The sequence below is a fragment of the Rhinoderma darwinii genome, unplaced genomic scaffold, assembly GCF_050947455.1.
Source record: "Rhinoderma darwinii isolate aRhiDar2 unplaced genomic scaffold, aRhiDar2.hap1 Scaffold_848, whole genome shotgun sequence".
Classification (NCBI taxonomy): Eukaryota; Metazoa; Chordata; class Amphibia; order Anura; family Rhinodermatidae; genus Rhinoderma; species Rhinoderma darwinii.
Genome location: NW_027464417.1, coordinates 1 through 20,523, shown reverse-complemented (window position 1 = coordinate 20,523; position 20,523 = coordinate 1). Strand labels below are relative to the sequence as shown.

At 47.7% G+C, this 20,523-nt stretch overlaps 13 non-coding genes across 13 annotated transcripts; all 13 read left to right on the top strand.

The window, feature by feature from the left end:
• The first annotated feature begins 1,178 nt into the window (after positions 1 to 1,178).
• LOC142731644 (U2 spliceosomal RNA) lies at positions 1,179 to 1,369 on the top strand. The gene has a single exon (XR_012879070.1). It is a non-coding gene; the product is annotated as a U2 spliceosomal RNA (small nuclear RNA).
• Positions 1,370 to 2,713: 1,344 nt separating this feature from the next.
• On the top strand, positions 2,714 to 2,904 carry LOC142731642 (U2 spliceosomal RNA). Its single transcript, XR_012879069.1, has one exon. It is a non-coding gene; the product is annotated as a U2 spliceosomal RNA (small nuclear RNA).
• A 1,352-nt stretch (positions 2,905 to 4,256) lies between these two features.
• LOC142731641 (U2 spliceosomal RNA) lies at positions 4,257 to 4,447 on the top strand. Its single transcript, XR_012879068.1, has one exon. It is a non-coding gene; the product is annotated as a U2 spliceosomal RNA (small nuclear RNA).
• Positions 4,448 to 5,795: 1,348 nt separating this feature from the next.
• LOC142731640 (U2 spliceosomal RNA) lies at positions 5,796 to 5,986 on the top strand. The gene has a single exon (XR_012879067.1). It is a non-coding gene; the product is annotated as a U2 spliceosomal RNA (small nuclear RNA).
• A 1,352-nt stretch (positions 5,987 to 7,338) lies between these two features.
• LOC142731639 (U2 spliceosomal RNA) lies at positions 7,339 to 7,529 on the top strand. Its single transcript, XR_012879066.1, has one exon. It is a non-coding gene; the product is annotated as a U2 spliceosomal RNA (small nuclear RNA).
• Positions 7,530 to 8,877: 1,348 nt separating this feature from the next.
• Positions 8,878 to 9,068, top strand: LOC142731638 (U2 spliceosomal RNA). Its single transcript, XR_012879065.1, has one exon. It is a non-coding gene; the product is annotated as a U2 spliceosomal RNA (small nuclear RNA).
• Positions 9,069 to 10,412: 1,344 nt separating this feature from the next.
• LOC142731637 (U2 spliceosomal RNA) lies at positions 10,413 to 10,603 on the top strand. The gene has a single exon (XR_012879064.1). It is a non-coding gene; the product is annotated as a U2 spliceosomal RNA (small nuclear RNA).
• Positions 10,604 to 11,947: 1,344 nt separating this feature from the next.
• LOC142731636 (U2 spliceosomal RNA) lies at positions 11,948 to 12,138 on the top strand. Its single transcript, XR_012879063.1, has one exon. It is a non-coding gene; the product is annotated as a U2 spliceosomal RNA (small nuclear RNA).
• Positions 12,139 to 13,483: 1,345 nt separating this feature from the next.
• On the top strand, positions 13,484 to 13,674 carry LOC142731635 (U2 spliceosomal RNA). Its single transcript, XR_012879062.1, has one exon. It is a non-coding gene; the product is annotated as a U2 spliceosomal RNA (small nuclear RNA).
• Positions 13,675 to 15,022: 1,348 nt separating this feature from the next.
• Positions 15,023 to 15,213, top strand: LOC142731682 (U2 spliceosomal RNA). The gene has a single exon (XR_012879105.1). It is a non-coding gene; the product is annotated as a U2 spliceosomal RNA (small nuclear RNA).
• A 1,343-nt stretch (positions 15,214 to 16,556) lies between these two features.
• On the top strand, positions 16,557 to 16,747 carry LOC142731670 (U2 spliceosomal RNA). Its single transcript, XR_012879094.1, has one exon. It is a non-coding gene; the product is annotated as a U2 spliceosomal RNA (small nuclear RNA).
• A 1,345-nt stretch (positions 16,748 to 18,092) lies between these two features.
• On the top strand, positions 18,093 to 18,283 carry LOC142731658 (U2 spliceosomal RNA). The gene has a single exon (XR_012879083.1). It is a non-coding gene; the product is annotated as a U2 spliceosomal RNA (small nuclear RNA).
• A 1,344-nt stretch (positions 18,284 to 19,627) lies between these two features.
• On the top strand, positions 19,628 to 19,818 carry LOC142731646 (U2 spliceosomal RNA). The gene has a single exon (XR_012879072.1). It is a non-coding gene; the product is annotated as a U2 spliceosomal RNA (small nuclear RNA).
• Positions 19,819 to 20,523: the final 705 nt, after the last annotated feature.

Genomic DNA, 20,523 nt, shown 5'->3' with positions numbered 1-20,523 from the left:
TAATACATTGCCACCTCTTGTTGTGTGTGTGTGTGTGTGTGTGTGTGTGTGTGTGTGTGTGTGTGTGTGTGTGTGTGTGTGTGTGTGTGTGTGTGTGTCTTCTGTGTTTCTGTGTTTCCGGCATTTCACATTGGAACAGCTCATTCACCTTCCTTGTCTTCTCTCCGCCCTCCCTTTTAGGTAGGTTAAAGAGCTGCACCTGAGCCAGCCACTGATTGATTGATGCAGCACCACAGTCAAATAGTGGAGTGGAGTAGGGGGAACAGCAAACAGCCATTAAAGCAGCCCGCCCGCCACAATGGACCTACCTGTGTACACTAGATGGATGTGATGGAATGTACTGTCGTCCCTACATTTCCAAGAAGAAGTAAGAATTGCAGTTGCAACAAACCCTTGCTTGCCTACAAAGAGAGCAGCAATTTGGATTTGTTACTATGTTACCTGGAAGAATAACAAACTGTGCAAGGATGGAGGTTGTAGGAGCAAAGAGAAGTTGTCTGTAAAGTTGGTGGATGCCTATTTTCCATTTTGCAGTCCCTTGTCTCCCTCTTGTGGCCTCCTGGAGGCAAATAAATGTGCAAAAAAAAGACAGCCTGGCGGCCGGCTGTTGCAGTGTTGCCCTCTCAGGCAACACTGAGTGACTGACTGAGCCGCACCGTCTTATATAAAGTTCAGACGGAACTTTGCACGTGTCATAGTGGAGCCCTCAGGATTCCAGAGCCAGCTTTCTGACATCATAATGGGGCCTGCCTCAGAGATAGATAAAAGCCTGGGCCCAGGCAGTGTTGGTCAGTGCTGCTCAGCAGGCAGCACTGGACTGGACTGGACTGGATTACAGCTGATACAAGGTGTGAAGGAACAAGGGGTGGCTGTGGGCATGCACTTGCTGCCGCTGCCAGTGTTTATCTGCATGGCAGGAGGGCATTTGGGCGTTGCCAGGAAGGCGTTTTTATGTAGATTCCTCCTCTTTCAGCACTGCATTGTGGTGCAAGCAAAAGAAGCAAATCCTGTGTAGCTTCCTCTCCGGCCTTTATTCACCTCCCTCCCGCTTAGTAGCTGTAAATGTGTGTGAGCCTGCAGGGCCCCATGGAATTGCCTAGGAGTAGGCTGAATCAATCGCTGCAAGGGGTGAACAGCAGTATGGGACAGGCTCGGGCAAGGCAAGGGCCGCTCGGGTTATCGCTTCTCGGCCTTTTGGCTAAGATCAAGTGTAGTATCTGTTCTTATCAGTTTAATATCTGATACGTCCCCTATCTGGGGACCATATATTAAATGGATTTTTAGAACAGGGAGATGGAAATAGAGCTTGCTCTGTCCACTCCACGCATTGACCTGGTATTGCAGTATTTCCAGGACCGGTGCACCCTTCCCTTATGTGTTGACTAAAATCAGATTCCAAAAGTGCTATTTGTGTTTGCTATTGTTTTTGTCTTTCTGATGGGATCTCCCCTTTTAATCCCATTATTTCAACACCTGTTGGACAATGCATTTGTACAGTCATGTGTGATAATGAGCTCATTTATTAAATGCAATTAATTAATACATTGCCACCTCTTGTTGTGTGTGTGTGTGTGTGTGTGTGTGTGTGTGTGTGTGTGTGTGTGTGTGTGTGTGTGTGTGTGTGTGTGTGTGTCTTCTGTGTTTCTGTGTTTCCGGCATTTCACATTGGAACAGCTCATTCACCTTCCTTGTCTTCTCTCCGCCCTCCCTTTTAGGTAGGTTAAAGAGCTGCACCTGAGCCAGCCACTGATTGATTGATGCAGCACCACAGTCAAATAGTGGAGTGGAGTAGGGGGAACAGCAAACAGCCATTAAAGCAGCCCGCCCGCCACAATGGACCTACCTGTGTACACTAGATGGATGTGAAGGAATGTACTGTCGTCCCTACATTTCCAAGAAGAAGTAAGAATTGCAGTTGCAACAAACCCTTGCTTGCCTACAAAGAGAGCAGCAATTTGGATTTGTTACTATGTTACCTGGAAGAATAACAAACTGTGCAAGGATGGAGGTTGTAGGAGCAAAGAGAAGTTGTCTGTAAAGTTGGTGGATGCCTATTTTCCATTTTGCAGTCCCTTGTCTCCCTCTTGTGGCCTCCTGGAGGCAAATAAATGTGCAAAAAAAAGACAGCCTGGCGGCCGGCTGTTGCAGTGTTGCCCTCTCAGGCAACACTGAGTGACTGACTGAGCCGCACCGTCTTATATAAAGTTCAGACGGAACTTTGCACGTGTCATAGTGGAGCCCTCAGGATTCCAGAGCCAGCTTTCTGACATCATAATGGGGCCTGCCTCAGAGATAGATAAAAGCCTGGGCCCAGGCAGTGTTGGTCAGTGCTGCTCAGCAGGCAGCACTGGACTGGACTGGACTGGATTACAGCTGATACAAGGTGTGAAGGAACAAGGGGTGGCTGTGGGCATGCACTTGCTGCCGCTGCCAGTGTTTATCTGCATGGCAGGAGGGCATTTGGGCGTTGCCAGGAAGGCGTTTTTATGTAGATTCCTCCTCTTTCAGCACTGCATTGTGGTGCAAGCAAAAGAAGCAAATCCTGTGTAGCTTCCTCTCCGGCCTTTATTCACCTCCCTCCCGCTTAGTAGCTGTAAATGTGTGTGAGCCTGCAGGGCCCCATGGAATTGCCTAGGAGTAGGCTGAATCAATCGCTGCAAGGGGTGAACAGCAGTATGGGACAGGCTCGGGCAAGGCAAGGGCCGCTCGGGTTATCGCTTCTCGGCCTTTTGGCTAAGATCAAGTGTAGTATCTGTTCTTATCAGTTTAATATCTGATACGTCCCCTATCTGGGGACCATATATTAAATGGATTTTTAGAACAGGGAGATGGAAATAGAGCTTGCTCTGTCCACTCCACGCATTGACCTGGTATTGCAGTATTTCCAGGACCGGTGCACCCTTCCCTTATGTGTTGACTAAAATCAGATTCCAAAAGTGCTATTTGTGTTTGCTATTGTTTTTGTCTTTCTGATGGGATCTCCCCTTTTAATCCCATTATTTCAACACCTGTTGGACAATGCATTTGTACAGTCATGTGTGATAATGAGCTCATTTATTAAATGCAATTAATTAATACATTGCCACCTCTTGTTGTGTGTGTGTGTGTGTGTGTGTGTGTGTGTGTGTGTGTGTGTGTGTGTGTGTGTGTGTGTGTGTGTGTGTGTGTGTGTGTGTCTTCTGTGTTTCTGTGTTTCCGGCATTTCACATTGGAACAGCTCATTCACCTTCCTTGTCTTCTCTCCGCCCTCCCTTTTAGGTAGGTTAAAGAGCTGCACCTGAGCCAGCCACTGATTGATTGATGCAGCACCACAGTCAAATAGTGGAGTGGAGTAGGGGGAACAGCAAACAGCCATTAAAGCAGCCCGCCCGCCACAATGGACCTACCTGTGTACACTAGATGGATGTGATGGAATGTACTGTCGTCCCTACATTTCCAAGAAGAAGTAAGAATTGCAGTTGCAACAAACCCTTGCTTGCCTACAAAGAGAGCAGCAATTTGGATTTGTTACTATGTTACCTGGAAGAATAACAAACTGTGCAAGGATGGAGGTTGTAGGAGCAAAGAGAAGTTGTCTGTAAAGTTGGTGGATGCCTATTTTCCATTTTGCAGTCCCTTGTCTCCCTCTTGTGGCCTCCTGGAGGCAAATAAATGTGCAAAAAAAAGACAGCCTGGCGGCCGGCTGTTGCAGTGTTGCCCTCTCAGGCAACACTGAGTGACTGACTGAGCCGCACCGTCTTATATAAAGTTCAGACGGAACTTTGCACGTGTCATAGTGGAGCCCTCAGGATTCCAGAGCCAGCTTTCTGACATCATAATGGGGCCTGCCTCAGAGATAGATAAAAGCCTGGGCCCAGGCAGTGTTGGTCAGTGCTGCTCAGCAGGCAGCACTGGACTGGACTGGACTGGATTACAGCTGATACAAGGTGTGAAGGAACAAGGGGTGGCTGTGGGCATGCACTTGCTGCCGCTGCCAGTGTTTATCTGCATGGCAGGAGGGCATTTGGGCGTTGCCAGGAAGGCGTTTTTATGTAGATTCCTCCTCTTTCAGCACTGCATTGTGGTGCAAGCAAAAGAAGCAAATCCTGTGTAGCTTCCTCTCCGGCCTTTATTCACCTCCCTCCCGCTTAGTAGCTGTAAATGTGTGTGAGCCTGCAGGGCCCCATGGAATTGCCTAGGAGTAGGCTGAATCAATCGCTGCAAGGGGTGAACAGCAGTATGGGACAGGCTCGGGCAAGGCAAGGGCCGCTCGGGTTATCGCTTCTCGGCCTTTTGGCTAAGATCAAGTGTAGTATCTGTTCTTATCAGTTTAATATCTGATACGTCCCCTATCTGGGGACCATATATTAAATGGATTTTTAGAACAGGGAGATGGAAATAGAGCTTGCTCTGTCCACTCCACGCATTGACCTGGTATTGCAGTATTTCCAGGACCGGTGCACCCTTCCCTTATGTGTTGACTAAAATCAGATTCCAAAAGTGCTATTTGTGTTTGCTATTGTTTTTGTCTTTCTGATGGGATCTCCCCTTTTAATCCCATTATTTCAACACCTGTTGGACAATGCATTTGTACAGTCATGTGTGATAATGAGCTCATTTATTAAATGCAATTAATTAATACATTGCCACCTCTTGTTGTGTGTGTGTGTGTGTGTGTGTGTGTGTGTGTGTGTGTGTGTGTGTGTGTGTGTGTGTGTGTGTGTGTGTGTGTGTGTCTTCTGTGTTTCTGTGTTTCCGGCATTTCACATTGGAACAGCTCATTCACCTTCCTTGTCTTCTCTCCGCCCTCCCTTTTAGGTAGGTTAAAGAGCTGCACCTGAGCCAGCCACTGATTGATTGATGCAGCACCACAGTCAAATAGTGGAGTGGAGTAGGGGGAACAGCAAACAGCCATTAAAGCAGCCCGCCCGCCACAATGGACCTACCTGTGTACACTAGATGGATGTGATGGAATGTACTGTCGTCCCTACATTTCCAAGAAGAAGTAAGAATTGCAGTTGCAACAAACCCTTGCTTGCCTACAAAGAGAGCAGCAATTTGGATTTGTTACTATGTTACCTGGAAGAATAACAAACTGTGCAAGGATGGAGGTTGTAGGAGCAAAGAGAAGTTGTCTGTAAAGTTGGTGGATGCCTATTTTCCATTTTGCAGTCCCTTGTCTCCCTCTTGTGGCCTCCTGGAGGCAAATAAATGTGCAAAAAAAAGACAGCCTGGCGGCCGGCTGTTGCAGTGTTGCCCTCTCAGGCAACACTGAGTGACTGACTGAGCCGCACCGTCTTATATAAAGTTCAGACGGAACTTTGCACGTGTCATAGTGGAGCCCTCAGGATTCCAGAGCCAGCTTTCTGACATCATAATGGGGCCTGCCTCAGAGATAGATAAAAGCCTGGGCCCAGGCAGTGTTGGTCAGTGCTGCTCAGCAGGCAGCACTGGACTGGACTGGACTGGATTACAGCTGATACAAGGTGTGAAGGAACAAGGGGTGGCTGTGGGCATGCACTTGCTGCCGCTGCCAGTGTTTATCTGCATGGCAGGAGGGCATTTGGGCGTTGCCAGGAAGGCGTTTTTATGTAGATTCCTCCTCTTTCAGCACTGCATTGTGGTGCAAGCAAAAGAAGCAAATCCTGTGTAGCTTCCTCTCCGGCCTTTATTCACCTCCCTCCCGCTTAGTAGCTGTAAATGTGTGTGAGCCTGCAGGGCCCCATGGAATTGCCTAGGAGTAGGCTGAATCAATCGCTGCAAGGGGTGAACAGCAGTATGGGACAGGCTCGGGCAAGGCAAGGGCCGCTCGGGTTATCGCTTCTCGGCCTTTTGGCTAAGATCAAGTGTAGTATCTGTTCTTATCAGTTTAATATCTGATACGTCCCCTATCTGGGGACCATATATTAAATGGATTTTTAGAACAGGGAGATGGAAATAGAGCTTGCTCTGTCCACTCCACGCATTGACCTGGTATTGCAGTATTTCCAGGACCGGTGCACCCTTCCCTTATGTGTTGACTAAAATCAGATTCCAAAAGTGCTATTTGTGTTTGCTATTGTTTTTGTCTTTCTGATGGGATCTCCCCTTTTAATCCCATTATTTCAACACCTGTTGGACAATGCATTTGTACAGTCATGTGTGATAATGAGCTCATTTATTAAATGCAATTAATTAATACATTGCCACCTCTTGTTGTGTGTGTGTGTGTGTGTGTGTGTGTGTGTGTGTGTGTGTGTGTGTGTGTGTGTGTGTGTGTGTGTGTGTGTGTGTGTGTGTCTTCTGTGTTTCTGTGTTTCCGGCATTTCACATTGGAACAGCTCATTCACCTTCCTTGTCTTCTCTCCGCCCTCCCTTTTAGGTAGGTTAAAGAGCTGCACCTGAGCCAGCCACTGATTGATTGATGCAGCACCACAGTCAAATAGTGGAGTGGAGTAGGGGGAACAGCAAACAGCCATTAAAGCAGCCCGCCCGCCACAATGGACCTACCTGTGTACACTAGATGGATGTGATGGAATGTACTGTCGTCCCTACATTTCCAAGAAGAAGTAAGAATTGCAGTTGCAACAAACCCTTGCTTGCCTACAAAGAGAGCAGCAATTTGGATTTGTTACTATGTTACCTGGAAGAATAACAAACTGTGCAAGGATGGAGGTTGTAGGAGCAAAGAGAAGTTGTCTGTAAAGTTGGTGGATGCCTATTTTCCATTTTGCAGTCCCTTGTCTCCCTCTTGTGGCCTCCTGGAGGCAAATAAATGTGCAAAAAAAAGACAGCCTGGCGGCCGGCTGTTGCAGTGTTGCCCTCTCAGGCAACACTGAGTGACTGACTGAGCCGCACCGTCTTATATAAAGTTCAGACGGAACTTTGCACGTGTCATAGTGGAGCCCTCAGGATTCCAGAGCCAGCTTTCTGACATCATAATGGGGCCTGCCTCAGAGATAGATAAAAGCCTGGGCCCAGGCAGTGTTGGTCAGTGCTGCTCAGCAGGCAGCACTGGACTGGACTGGACTGGATTACAGCTGATACAAGGTGTGAAGGAACAAGGGGTGGCTGTGGGCATGCACTTGCTGCCGCTGCCAGTGTTTATCTGCATGGCAGGAGGGCATTTGGGCGTTGCCAGGAAGGCGTTTTTATGTAGATTCCTCCTCTTTCAGCACTGCATTGTGGTGCAAGCAAAAGAAGCAAATCCTGTGTAGCTTCCTCTCCGGCCTTTATTCACCTCCCTCCCGCTTAGTAGCTGTAAATGTGTGTGAGCCTGCAGGGCCCCATGGAATTGCCTAGGAGTAGGCTGAATCAATCGCTGCAAGGGGTGAACAGCAGTATGGGACAGGCTCGGGCAAGGCAAGGGCCGCTCGGGTTATCGCTTCTCGGCCTTTTGGCTAAGATCAAGTGTAGTATCTGTTCTTATCAGTTTAATATCTGATACGTCCCCTATCTGGGGACCATATATTAAATGGATTTTTAGAACAGGGAGATGGAAATAGAGCTTGCTCTGTCCACTCCACGCATTGACCTGGTATTGCAGTATTTCCAGGACCGGTGCACCCTTCCCTTATGTGTTGACTAAAATCAGATTCCAAAAGTGCTATTTGTGTTTGCTATTGTTTTTGTCTTTCTGATGGGATCTCCCCTTTTAATCCCATTATTTCAACACCTGTTGGACAATGCATTTGTACAGTCATGTGTGATAATGAGCTCATTTATTAAATGCAATTAATTAATACATTGCCACCTCTTGTTGTGTGTGTGTGTGTGTGTGTGTGTGTGTGTGTGTGTGTGTGTGTGTGTGTGTGTGTGTGTGTGTGTGTGTGTGTGTGTCTTCTGTGTTTCTGTGTTTCCGGCATTTCACATTGGAACAGCTCATTCACCTTCCTTGTCTTCTCTCCGCCCTCCCTTTTAGGTAGGTTAAAGAGCTGCACCTGAGCCAGCCACTGATTGATTGATGCAGCACCACAGTCAAATAGTGGAGTGGAGTAGGGGGAACAGCAAACAGCCATTAAAGCAGCCCGCCCGCCACAATGGACCTACCTGTGTACACTAGATGGATGTGATGGAATGTACTGTCGTCCCTACATTTCCAAGAAGAAGTAAGAATTGCAGTTGCAACAAACCCTTGCTTGCCTACAAAGAGAGCAGCAATTTGGATTTGTTACTATGTTACCTGGAAGAATAACAAACTGTGCAAGGATGGAGGTTGTAGGAGCAAAGAGAAGTTGTCTGTAAAGTTGGTGGATGCCTATTTTCCATTTTGCAGTCCCTTGTCTCCCTCTTGTGGCCTCCTGGAGGCAAATAAATGTGCAAAAAAAAGACAGCCTGGCGGCCGGCTGTTGCAGTGTTGCCCTCTCAGGCAACACTGAGTGACTGACTGAGCCGCACCGTCTTATATAAAGTTCAGACGGAACTTTGCACGTGTCATAGTGGAGCCCTCAGGATTCCAGAGCCAGCTTTCTGACATCATAATGGGGCCTGCCTCAGAGATAGATAAAAGCCTGGGCCCAGGCAGTGTTGGTCAGTGCTGCTCAGCAGGCAGCACTGGACTGGACTGGACTGGATTACAGCTGATACAAGGTGTGAAGGAACAAGGGGTGGCTGTGGGCATGCACTTGCTGCCGCTGCCAGTGTTTATCTGCATGGCAGGAGGGCATTTGGGCGTTGCCAGGAAGGCGTTTTTATGTAGATTCCTCCTCTTTCAGCACTGCATTGTGGTGCAAGCAAAAGAAGCAAATCCTGTGTAGCTTCCTCTCCGGCCTTTATTCACCTCCCTCCCGCTTAGTAGCTGTAAATGTGTGTGAGCCTGCAGGGCCCCATGGAATTGCCTAGGAGTAGGCTGAATCAATCGCTGCAAGGGGTGAACAGCAGTATGGGACAGGCTCGGGCAAGGCAAGGGCCGCTCGGGTTATCGCTTCTCGGCCTTTTGGCTAAGATCAAGTGTAGTATCTGTTCTTATCAGTTTAATATCTGATACGTCCCCTATCTGGGGACCATATATTAAATGGATTTTTAGAACAGGGAGATGGAAATAGAGCTTGCTCTGTCCACTCCACGCATTGACCTGGTATTGCAGTATTTCCAGGACCGGTGCACCCTTCCCTTATGTGTTGACTAAAATCAGATTCCAAAAGTGCTATTTGTGTTTGCTATTGTTTTTGTCTTTCTGATGGGATCTCCCCTTTTAATCCCATTATTTCAACACCTGTTGGACAATGCATTTGTACAGTCATGTGTGATAATGAGCTCATTTATTAAATGCAATTAATTAATACATTGCCACCTCTTGTTGTGTGTGTGTGTGTGTGTGTGTGTGTGTGTGTGTGTGTGTGTGTGTGTGTGTGTGTGTGTGTGTGTGTGTGTGTCTTCTGTGTTTCTGTGTTTCCGGCATTTCACATTGGAACAGCTCATTCACCTTCCTTGTCTTCTCTCCGCCCTCCCTTTTAGGTAGGTTAAAGAGCTGCACCTGAGCCAGCCACTGATTGATTGATGCAGCACCACAGTCAAATAGTGGAGTGGAGTAGGGGGAACAGCAAACAGCCATTAAAGCAGCCCGCCCGCCACAATGGACCTACCTGTGTACACTAGATGGATGTGATGGAATGTACTGTCGTCCCTACATTTCCAAGAAGAAGTAAGAATTGCAGTTGCAACAAACCCTTGCTTGCCTACAAAGAGAGCAGCAATTTGGATTTGTTACTATGTTACCTGGAAGAATAACAAACTGTGCAAGGATGGAGGTTGTAGGAGCAAAGAGAAGTTGTCTGTAAAGTTGGTGGATGCCTATTTTCCATTTTGCAGTCCCTTGTCTCCCTCTTGTGGCCTCCTGGAGGCAAATAAATGTGCAAAAAAAAGACAGCCTGGCGGCCGGCTGTTGCAGTGTTGCCCTCTCAGGCAACACTGAGTGACTGACTGAGCCGCACCGTCTTATATAAAGTTCAGACGGAACTTTGCACGTGTCATAGTGGAGCCCTCAGGATTCCAGAGCCAGCTTTCTGACATCATAATGGGGCCTGCCTCAGAGATAGATAAAAGCCTGGGCCCAGGCAGTGTTGGTCAGTGCTGCTCAGCAGGCAGCACTGGACTGGACTGGACTGGATTACAGCTGATACAAGGTGTGAAGGAACAAGGGGTGGCTGTGGGCATGCACTTGCTGCCGCTGCCAGTGTTTATCTGCATGGCAGGAGGGCATTTGGGCGTTGCCAGGAAGGCGTTTTTATGTAGATTCCTCCTCTTTCAGCACTGCATTGTGGTGCAAGCAAAAGAAGCAAATCCTGTGTAGCTTCCTCTCCGGCCTTTATTCACCTCCCTCCCGCTTAGTAGCTGTAAATGTGTGTGAGCCTGCAGGGCCCCATGGAATTGCCTAGGAGTAGGCTGAATCAATCGCTGCAAGGGGTGAACAGCAGTATGGGACAGGCTCGGGCAAGGCAAGGGCCGCTCGGGTTATCGCTTCTCGGCCTTTTGGCTAAGATCAAGTGTAGTATCTGTTCTTATCAGTTTAATATCTGATACGTCCCCTATCTGGGGACCATATATTAAATGGATTTTTAGAACAGGGAGATGGAAATAGAGCTTGCTCTGTCCACTCCACGCATTGACCTGGTATTGCAGTATTTCCAGGACCGGTGCACCCTTCCCTTATGTGTTGACTAAAATCAGATTCCAAAAGTGCTATTTGTGTTTGCTATTGTTTTTGTCTTTCTGATGGGATCTCCCCTTTTAATCCCATTATTTCAACACCTGTTGGACAATGCATTTGTACAGTCATGTGTGATAATGAGCTCATTTATTAAATGCAATTAATTAATACATTGCCACCTCTTGTTGTGTGTGTGTGTGTGTGTGTGTGTGTGTGTGTGTGTGTGTGTGTGTGTGTGTGTGTGTGTGTGTGTGTGTGTGTCTTCTGTGTTTCTGTGTTTCCGGCATTTCACATTGGAACAGCTCATTCACCTTCCTTGTCTTCTCTCCGCCCTCCCTTTTAGGTAGGTTAAAGAGCTGCACCTGAGCCAGCCACTGATTGATTGATGCAGCACCACAGTCAAATAGTGGAGTGGAGTAGGGGGAACAGCAAACAGCCATTAAAGCAGCCCGCCCGCCACAATGGACCTACCTGTGTACACTAGATGGATGTGATGGAATGTACTGTCGTCCCTACATTTCCAAGAAGAAGTAAGAATTGCAGTTGCAACAAACCCTTGCTTGCCTACAAAGAGAGCAGCAATTTGGATTTGTTACTATGTTACCTGGAAGAATAACAAACTGTGCAAGGATGGAGGTTGTAGGAGCAAAGAGAAGTTGTCTGTAAAGTTGGTGGATGCCTATTTTCCATTTTGCAGTCCCTTGTCTCCCTCTTGTGGCCTCCTGGAGGCAAATAAATGTGCAAAAAAAAGACAGCCTGGCGGCCGGCTGTTGCAGTGTTGCCCTCTCAGGCAACACTGAGTGACTGACTGAGCCGCACCGTCTTATATAAAGTTCAGACGGAACTTTGCACGTGTCATAGTGGAGCCCTCAGGATTCCAGAGCCAGCTTTCTGACATCATAATGGGGCCTGCCTCAGAGATAGATAAAAGCCTGGGCCCAGGCAGTGTTGGTCAGTGCTGCTCAGCAGGCAGCACTGGACTGGACTGGACTGGATTACAGCTGATACAAGGTGTGAAGGAACAAGGGGTGGCTGTGGGCATGCACTTGCTGCCGCTGCCAGTGTTTATCTGCATGGCAGGAGGGCATTTGGGCGTTGCCAGGAAGGCGTTTTTATGTAGATTCCTCCTCTTTCAGCACTGCATTGTGGTGCAAGCAAAAGAAGCAAATCCTGTGTAGCTTCCTCTCCGGCCTTTATTCACCTCCCTCCCGCTTAGTAGCTGTAAATGTGTGTGAGCCTGCAGGGCCCCATGGAATTGCCTAGGAGTAGGCTGAATCAATCGCTGCAAGGGGTGAACAGCAGTATGGGACAGGCTCGGGCAAGGCAAGGGCCGCTCGGGTTATCGCTTCTCGGCCTTTTGGCTAAGATCAAGTGTAGTATCTGTTCTTATCAGTTTAATATCTGATACGTCCCCTATCTGGGGACCATATATTAAATGGATTTTTAGAACAGGGAGATGGAAATAGAGCTTGCTCTGTCCACTCCACGCATTGACCTGGTATTGCAGTATTTCCAGGACCGGTGCACCCTTCCCTTATGTGTTGACTAAAATCAGATTCCAAAAGTGCTATTTGTGTTTGCTATTGTTTTTGTCTTTCTGATGGGATCTCCCCTTTTAATCCCATTATTTCAACACCTGTTGGACAATGCATTTGTACAGTCATGTGTGATAATGAGCTCATTTATTAAATGCAATTAATTAATACATTGCCACCTCTTGTTGTGTGTGTGTGTGTGTGTGTGTGTGTGTGTGTGTGTGTGTGTGTGTGTGTGTGTGTGTGTGTGTGTGTGTGTGTGTCTTCTGTGTTTCTGTGTTTCCGGCATTTCACATTGGAACAGCTCATTCACCTTCCTTGTCTTCTCTCCGCCCTCCCTTTTAGGTAGGTTAAAGAGCTGCACCTGAGCCAGCCACTGATTGATTGATGCAGCACCACAGTCAAATAGTGGAGTGGAGTAGGGGGAACAGCAAACAGCCATTAAAGCAGCCCGCCCGCCACAATGGACCTACCTGTGTACACTAGATGGATGTGATGGAATGTACTGTCGTCCCTACATTTCCAAGAAGAAGTAAGAATTGCAGTTGCAACAAACCCTTGCTTGCCTACAAAGAGAGCAGCAATTTGGATTTGTTACTATGTTACCTGGAAGAATAACAAACTGTGCAAGGATGGAGGTTGTAGGAGCAAAGAGAAGTTGTCTGTAAAGTTGGTGGATGCCTATTTTCCATTTTGCAGTCCCTTGTCTCCCTCTTGTGGCCTCCTGGAGGCAAATAAATGTGCAAAAAAAAGACAGCCTGGCGGCCGGCTGTTGCAGTGTTGCCCTCTCAGGCAACACTGAGTGACTGACTGAGCCGCACCGTCTTATATAAAGTTCAGACGGAACTTTGCACGTGTCATAGTGGAGCCCTCAGGATTCCAGAGCCAGCTTTCTGACATCATAATGGGGCCTGCCTCAGAGATAGATAAAAGCCTGGGCCCAGGCAGTGTTGGTCAGTGCTGCTCAGCAGGCAGCACTGGACTGGACTGGACTGGATTACAGCTGATACAAGGTGTGAAGGAACAAGGGGTGGCTGTGGGCATGCACTTGCTGCCGCTGCCAGTGTTTATCTGCATGGCAGGAGGGCATTTGGGCGTTGCCAGGAAGGCGTTTTTATGTAGATTCCTCCTCTTTCAGCACTGCATTGTGGTGCAAGCAAAAGAAGCAAATCCTGTGTAGCTTCCTCTCCGGCCTTTATTCACCTCCCTCCCGCTTAGTAGCTGTAAATGTGTGTGAGCCTGCAGGGCCCCATGGAATTGCCTAGGAGTAGGCTGAATCAATCGCTGCAAGGGTGAACAGCAGTATGGGACAGGCTCGGGCAAGGCAAGGGCCGCTCGGGTTATCGCTTCTCGGCCTTTTGGCTAAGATCAAGTGTAGTATCTGTTCTTATCAGTTTAATATCTGATACGTCCCCTATCTGGGGACCATATATTAAATGGATTTTTAGAACAGGGAGATGGAAATAGAGCTTGCTCTGTCCACTCCACGCATTGACCTGGTATTGCAGTATTTCCAGGACCGGTGCACCCTTCCCTTATGTGTTGACTAAAATCAGATTCCAAAAGTGCTATTTGTGTTGCTATTGTTTTTGTCTTTCTGATGGGATCTCCCCTTTTAATCCCATTATTTCAACACCTGTTGGACAATGCATTTGTACAGTCATGTGTGATAATGAGCTCATTTATTAAATGCAATTAATTAATACATTGCCACCTCTTGTTGTGTGTGTGTGTGTGTGTGTGTGTGTGTGTGTGTGTGTGTGTGTGTGTGTGTGTGTGTGTGTGTGTGTGTGTGTGTGTCTTCTGTGTTTCTGTGTTTCCGGCATTTCACAATTGGAACAGCTCATTCACCTTCCTTGTCTTCTCTCCGCCCTCCCTTTTAGGTAGGTTAAAGAGCTGCACCTGAGCCAGCCACTGATTGATTGATGCAGCACCACAGTCAAATAGTGGAGTGGAGTAGGGGGAACAGCAAACAGCCATTAAAGCAGCCCGCCCGCCACAATGGACCTACCTGTGTACACTAGATGGATGTGATGGAATGTACTGTCGTCCCTACATTTCCAAGAAGAAGTAAGAATTGCAGTTGCAACAAACCCTTGCTTGCCTACAAAGAGAGCAGCAATTTGGATTTGTTACTATGTTACCTGGAAGAATAACAAACTGTGCAAGGATGGAGGTTGTAGGAGCAAAGAGAAGTTGTCTGTAAAGTTGGTGGATGCCTATTTTCCATTTTGCAGTCCCTTGTCTCCCTCTTGTGGCCTCCTGGAGGCAAATAAATGTGCAAAAAAAAGACAGCCTGGCGGCCGGCTGTTGCAGTGTTGCCCTCTCAGGCAACACTGAGTGACTGACTGAGCCGCACCGTCTTATATAAAGTTCAGACGGAACTTTGCACGTGTCATAGTGGAGCCCTCAGGATTCCAGAGCCAGCTTTCTGACATCATAATGGGGCCTGCCTCAGAGATAGATAAAAGCCTGGGCCCAGGCAGTGTTGGTCAGTGCTGCTCAGCAGGCAGCACTGGACTGGACTGGACTGGATTACAGCTGATACAAGGTGTGAAGGAACAAGGGGTGGCTGTGGGCATGCACTTGCTGCCGCTGCCAGTGTTTATCTGCATGGCAGGAGGGCATTTGGGCGTTGCCAGGAAGGCGTTTTTATGTAGATTCCTCCTCTTTCAGCACTGCATTGTGGTGCAAGCAAAAGAAGCAAATCCTGTGTAGCTTCCTCTCCGGCCTTTATTCACCTCCCTCCCGCTTAGTAGCTGTAAATGTGTGTGAGCCTGCAGGGCCCCATGGAATTGCCTAGGAGTAGGCTGAATCAATCGCTGCAAGGGGTGAACAGCAGTATGGGACAGGCTCGGGCAAGGCAAGGGCCGCTCGGGTTATCGCTTCTCGGCCTTTTGGCTAAGATCAAGTGTAGTATCTGTTCTTATCAGTTTAATATCTGATACGTCCCCTATCTGGGGACCATATATTAAATGGATTTTTAGAACAGGGAGATGGAAATAGAGCTTGCTCTGTCCACTCCACGCATTGACCTGGTATTGCAGTATTTCCAGGACCGGTGCACCCTTCCCTTATGTGTTGACTAAAATCAGATTCCAAAAGTGCTATTTGTGTTTGCTATTGTTTTTGTCTTTCTGATGGGATCTCCCCTTTTAATCCCATTATTTCAACACCTGTTGGACAATGCATTTGTACAGTCATGTGTGATAATGAGCTCATTTATTAAATGCAATTAATTAATACATTGCCACCTCTTGTTGTGTGTGTGTGTGTGTGTGTGTGTGTGTGTGTGTGTGTGTGTGTGTGTGTGTGTGTGTGTGTGTGTGTGTGTGTCTTCTGTGTTTCTGTGTTTCCGGCATTTCACATTGGAACAGCTCATTCACCTTCCTTGTCTTCTCTCCGCCCTCCCTTTTAGGTAGGTTAAAGAGCTGCACCTGAGCCAGCCACTGATTGATTGATGCAGCACCACAGTCAAATAGTGGAGTGGAGTAGGGGGAACAGCAAACAGCCATTAAAGCAGCCCGCCCGCCACAATGGACCTACCTGTGTACACTAGATGGATGTGATGGAATGTACTGTCGTCCCTACATTTCCAAGAAGAAGTAAGAATTGCAGTTGCAACAAACCCTTGCTTGCCTACAAAGAGAGCAGCAATTTGGATTTGTTACTATGTTACCTGGAAGAATAACAAACTGTGCAAGGATGGAGGTTGTAGGAGCAAAGAGAAGTTGTCTGTAAAGTTGGTGGATGCCTATTTTCCATTTTGCAGTCCCTTGTCTCCCTCTTGTGGCCTCCTGGAGGCAAATAAATGTGCAAAAAAAAGACAGCCTGGCGGCCGGCTGTTGCAGTGTTGCCCTCTCAGGCAACACTGAGTGACTGACTGAGCCGCACCGTCTTATATAAAGTTCAGACGGAACTTTGCACGTGTCATAGTGGAGCCCTCAGGATTCCAGAGCCAGCTTTCTGACATCATAATGGGGCCTGCCTCAGAGATAGATAAAAGCCTGGGCCCAGGCAGTGTTGGTCAGTGCTGCTCAGCAGGCAGCACTGGACTGGACTGGACTGGATTACAGCTGATACAAGGTGTGAAGGAACAAGGGGTGGCTGTGGGCATGCACTTGCTGCCGCTGCCAGTGTTTATCTGCATGGCAGGAGGGCATTTGGGCGTTGCCAGGAAGGCGTTTTTATGTAGATTCCTCCTCTTTCAGCACTGCATTGTGGTGCAAGCAAAAGAAGCAAATCCTGTGTAGCTTCCTCTCCGGCCTTTATCACCTCCCTCCCGCTTAGTAGCTGTAAATGTGTGTGAGCCTGCAGGGCCCCATGGAATTGCCTAGGAGTAGGCTGAATCAATCGCTGCAAGGGGTGAACAGCAGTATGGGACAGGCTCGGGCAAGGCAAGGGCCGCTCGGGTTATCGCTTCTCGGCCTTTTGGCTAAGATCAAGTGTAGTATCTGTTCTTATCAGTTTAATATCTGATACGTCCCCTATCTGGGGACCATATATTAAATGGATTTTTAGAACAGGGAGATGGAAATAGAGCTTGCTCTGTCCACTCCACGCATTGACCTGGTATTGCAGTATTTCCAGGACCGGTGCACCCTTCCCTTATGTGTTGACTAAAATCAGATTCCAAAAGTGCTATTTGTGTTTGCTATTGTTTTTGTCTTTCTGATGGGATCTCCCCTTTTAATCCCATTATTTCAACACCTGTTGGACAATGCATTTGTACAGTCATGTGTGATAATGAGCTCATTTATTAATGCAATTAATTAATACATTGCCACCTCTTGTTGTGTGTGTGTTGTGTGTGTGTGTGTGTGTGTGTGTGTGTGTGTGTGTGTGTGTGTGTGTGTGTGTGTGTGTGTGTGTCTTCTGTGTTTCTGTGTTTCCGGCATTTCACATTGGAACAGCTCATTCACCTTCCTTGTCTTCTCTCCGCCCTCCCTTTTAGGTAGGTTAAAGAGCTGCACCTGAGCCAGCCACTGATTGATTGATGCAGCACCACAGTCAAATAGTGGAGTGGAGTAGGGGGAACAGCAAACAGCCATTAAAGCAGCCCGCCCGCCACAATGGACCTACCTGTGTACACTAGATGGATGTGATGGAATGTACTGTCGTCCCTACATTTCAAGAAGAAGTAAGAATTGCAGTTGCAACAAACCCTTGCTTGCCTACAAAGAGAGCAGCAATTTGGATTTGTTACTATGTTACCTGGAAGAATAACAAACTGTGCAAGGATGGAGGTTGTAGGAGCAAAGAGAAGTTGTCTGTAAAGTTGGTGGATGCCTATTTTCCATTTTGCAGTCCCTTGTCTCCCTCTTGTGGCCTCCTGGAGGCAAATAAATGTGCAAAAAAAAGACAGCCTGGCGGCCGGCTGTTGCAGTGTTGCCCTCTCAGGCAACACTGAGTGACTGACTGAGCCGCACCGTCTTATATAAAGTTCAGACGGAACTTTGCACGTGTCATAGTGGAGCCCTCAGGATTCCAGAGCCAGCTTTCTGACATCATAATGGGGCCTGCCTCAGAGATAGATAAAAGCCTGGGCCCAGGCAGTGTTGGTCAGTGCTGCTCAGCAGGCAGCACTGGACTGGACTGGACTGGATTACAGCTGATACAAGGTGTGAAGGAACAAGGGGTGGCTGTGGGCATGCACTTGCTGCCGCTGCCAGTGTTTATCTGCATGGCAGGAGGGCATTTGGGCGTTGCCAGGAAGGCGTTTTTATGTAGATTCCTCCTCTTTCAGCACTGCATTGTGGTGCAAGCAAAAGAAGCAAATCCTGTGTAGCTTCCTCTCCGGCCTTTATTCACCTCCCTCCCGCTTAGTAGCTGTAAATGTGTGTGAGCCTGCAGGGCCCCATGGAATTGCCTAGGAGTAGGCTGAATCAATCGCTGCAAGGGGTGAACAGCAGTATGGGACAGGCTCGGGCAAGGCAAGGGCCGCTCGGGTTATCGCTTCTCGGCCTTTTGGCTAAGATCAAGTGTAGTATCTGTTCTTATCAGTTTAATATCTGATACGTCCCCTATCTGGGGACCATATATTAAATGGATTTTTAGAACAGGGAGATGGAAATAGAGCTTGCTCTGTCCACTCCACGCATTGACCTGGTATTGCAGTATTTCCAGGACCGGTGCACCCTTCCCTTATGTGTTGACTAAAATCAGTTCCAAAAGTGCTATTTGTGTTTGCTATTGTTTTTGTCTTTCTGATGGGATCTCCCCTTTTAATCCCATTATTTCAACACCTGTTGGACAATGCATTTGTACAGTCATGTGTGATAATGAGCTCATTTATTAAATGCAATTAATTAATACATTGCCACCTCTTGTTGTGTGTGTGTGTGTGTGTGTGTGTGTGTGTGTGTGTGTGTGTGTGTGTGTGTGTGTGTGTGTGTGTGTGTGTGTGTCTTCTGTGTTTCTGTGTTTCCGGCATTTCACATTGGAACAGCTCATTCACCTTCCTTGTCTTCTCTCCGCCCTCCCTTTTAGGTAGGTTAAAGAGCTGCACCTGAGCCAGCCACTGATTGATTGATGCAGCACCACAGTCAAATAGTGGAGTGGAGTAGGGGGAACAGCAAACAGCCATTAAAGCAGCCCGCCCGCCACAATGGACCTACCTGTGTACACTAGATGGATGTGATGGAATGTACTGTCGTCCCTACATTTCCAAGAAGAAGTAAGAATTGCAGTTGCAACAAACCCTTGCTTGCCTACAAAGAGAGCAGCAATTTGGATTTGTTACTATGTTACCTGGAAGAATAACAAACTGTGCAAGGATGGAGGTTGTAGGAGCAAAGAGAAGTTGTCTGTAAAGTTGGTGGATGCCTATTTTCCATTTTGCAGTCCCTTGTCTCCCTCTTGTGGCCTCCTGGAGGCAAATAAATGTGCAAAAAAAGACAGCCTGGCGGCCGGCTGTTGCAGTGTTGCCCTCTCAGGCAACACTGAGTGACTGACTGAGCCGCACCGTCTTATATAAAGTTCAGACGGAACTTTGCACGTGTCATAGTGGAGCCCTCAGGATTCCAGAGCCAGCTTTCTGACATCATAATGGGGCCTGCCTCAGAGATAGATAAAAGCCTGGGCCCAGGCAGTGTTGGTCAGTGCTGCTCAGCAGGCAGCACTGGACTGGACTGGACTGGATTACAGCTGATACAAGGTGTGAAGGAACAAGGGGTGGCTGTGGGCATGCACTTGCTGCCGCTGCCAGTGTTTATCTGCATGGCAGGAGGGCATTTGGGCGTTGCCAGGAAGGCGTTTTTATGTAGATTCCTCCTCTTTCAGCACTGCATTGTGGTGCAAGCAAAAGAAGCAAATCCTGTGTAGCTTCCTCTCCGGCCTTTATTCACCTCCCTCCCGCTTAGTAGCTGTAAATGTGTGTGAGCCTGCAGGGCCCCATGGAATTGCCTAGGAGTAGGCTGAATCAATCGCTGCAAGGGGTGAACAGCAGTATGGGACAGGCTCGGGCAAGGCAAGGGCCGCTCGGGTTATCGCTTCTCGGCCTTTTGGCTAAGATCAAGTGTAGTATCTGTTCTTATCAGTTTAATATCTGATACGTCCCCTATCTGGGGACCATATATTAAATGGATTTTTAGAACAGGGAGATGGAAATAGAGCTTGCTCTGTCCACTCCACGCATTGACCTGGTATTGCAGTATTTCCAGGACCGGTGCACCCTTCCCTTATGTGTTGACTAAAATCAGATTCCAAAAGTGCTATTTGTGTTTGCTATTGTTTTTGTCTTTCTGATGGGATCTCCCCTTTTAATCCCATTATTTCAACACCTGTTGGACAATGCATTTGTACAGTCATGTGTGATAATGAGCTCATTTATTAAATGCAATTAATTAATACATTGCCACCTCTTGTTGTGTGTGTGTGTGTGTGTGTGTGTGTGTGTGTGTGTGTGTGTGTGTGTGTGTGTGTGTGTGTGTGTGTGTGTGTGTCTTCTGTGTTTCTGTGTTTCCGGCATTTCACATTGGAACAGCTCATTCACCTTCCTTGTCTTCTCTCCGCCCTCCCTTTTAGGTAGGTTAAAGAGCTGCACCTGAGCCAGCCACTGATTGATTGATGCAGCACCACAGTCAAATAGTGGAGTGGAGTAGGGGGAACAGCAAACAGCCATTAAAGCAGCCCGCCCGCCACAATGGACCTACCTGTGTACACTAGATGGATGTGATGGAATGTACTGTCGTCCCTACATTTCCAAGAAGAAGTAAGAATTGCAGTTGCAACAAACCCTTGCTTGCCTACAAAGAGAGCAGCAATTTGGATTTGTTACTATGTTACCTGGAAGAATAACAAACTGTGCAAGGATGGAGGTTGTAGGAGCAAAGAGAAGTTGTCTGTAAAGTTGGTGGATGCCTATTTTCCATTTTGCAGTCC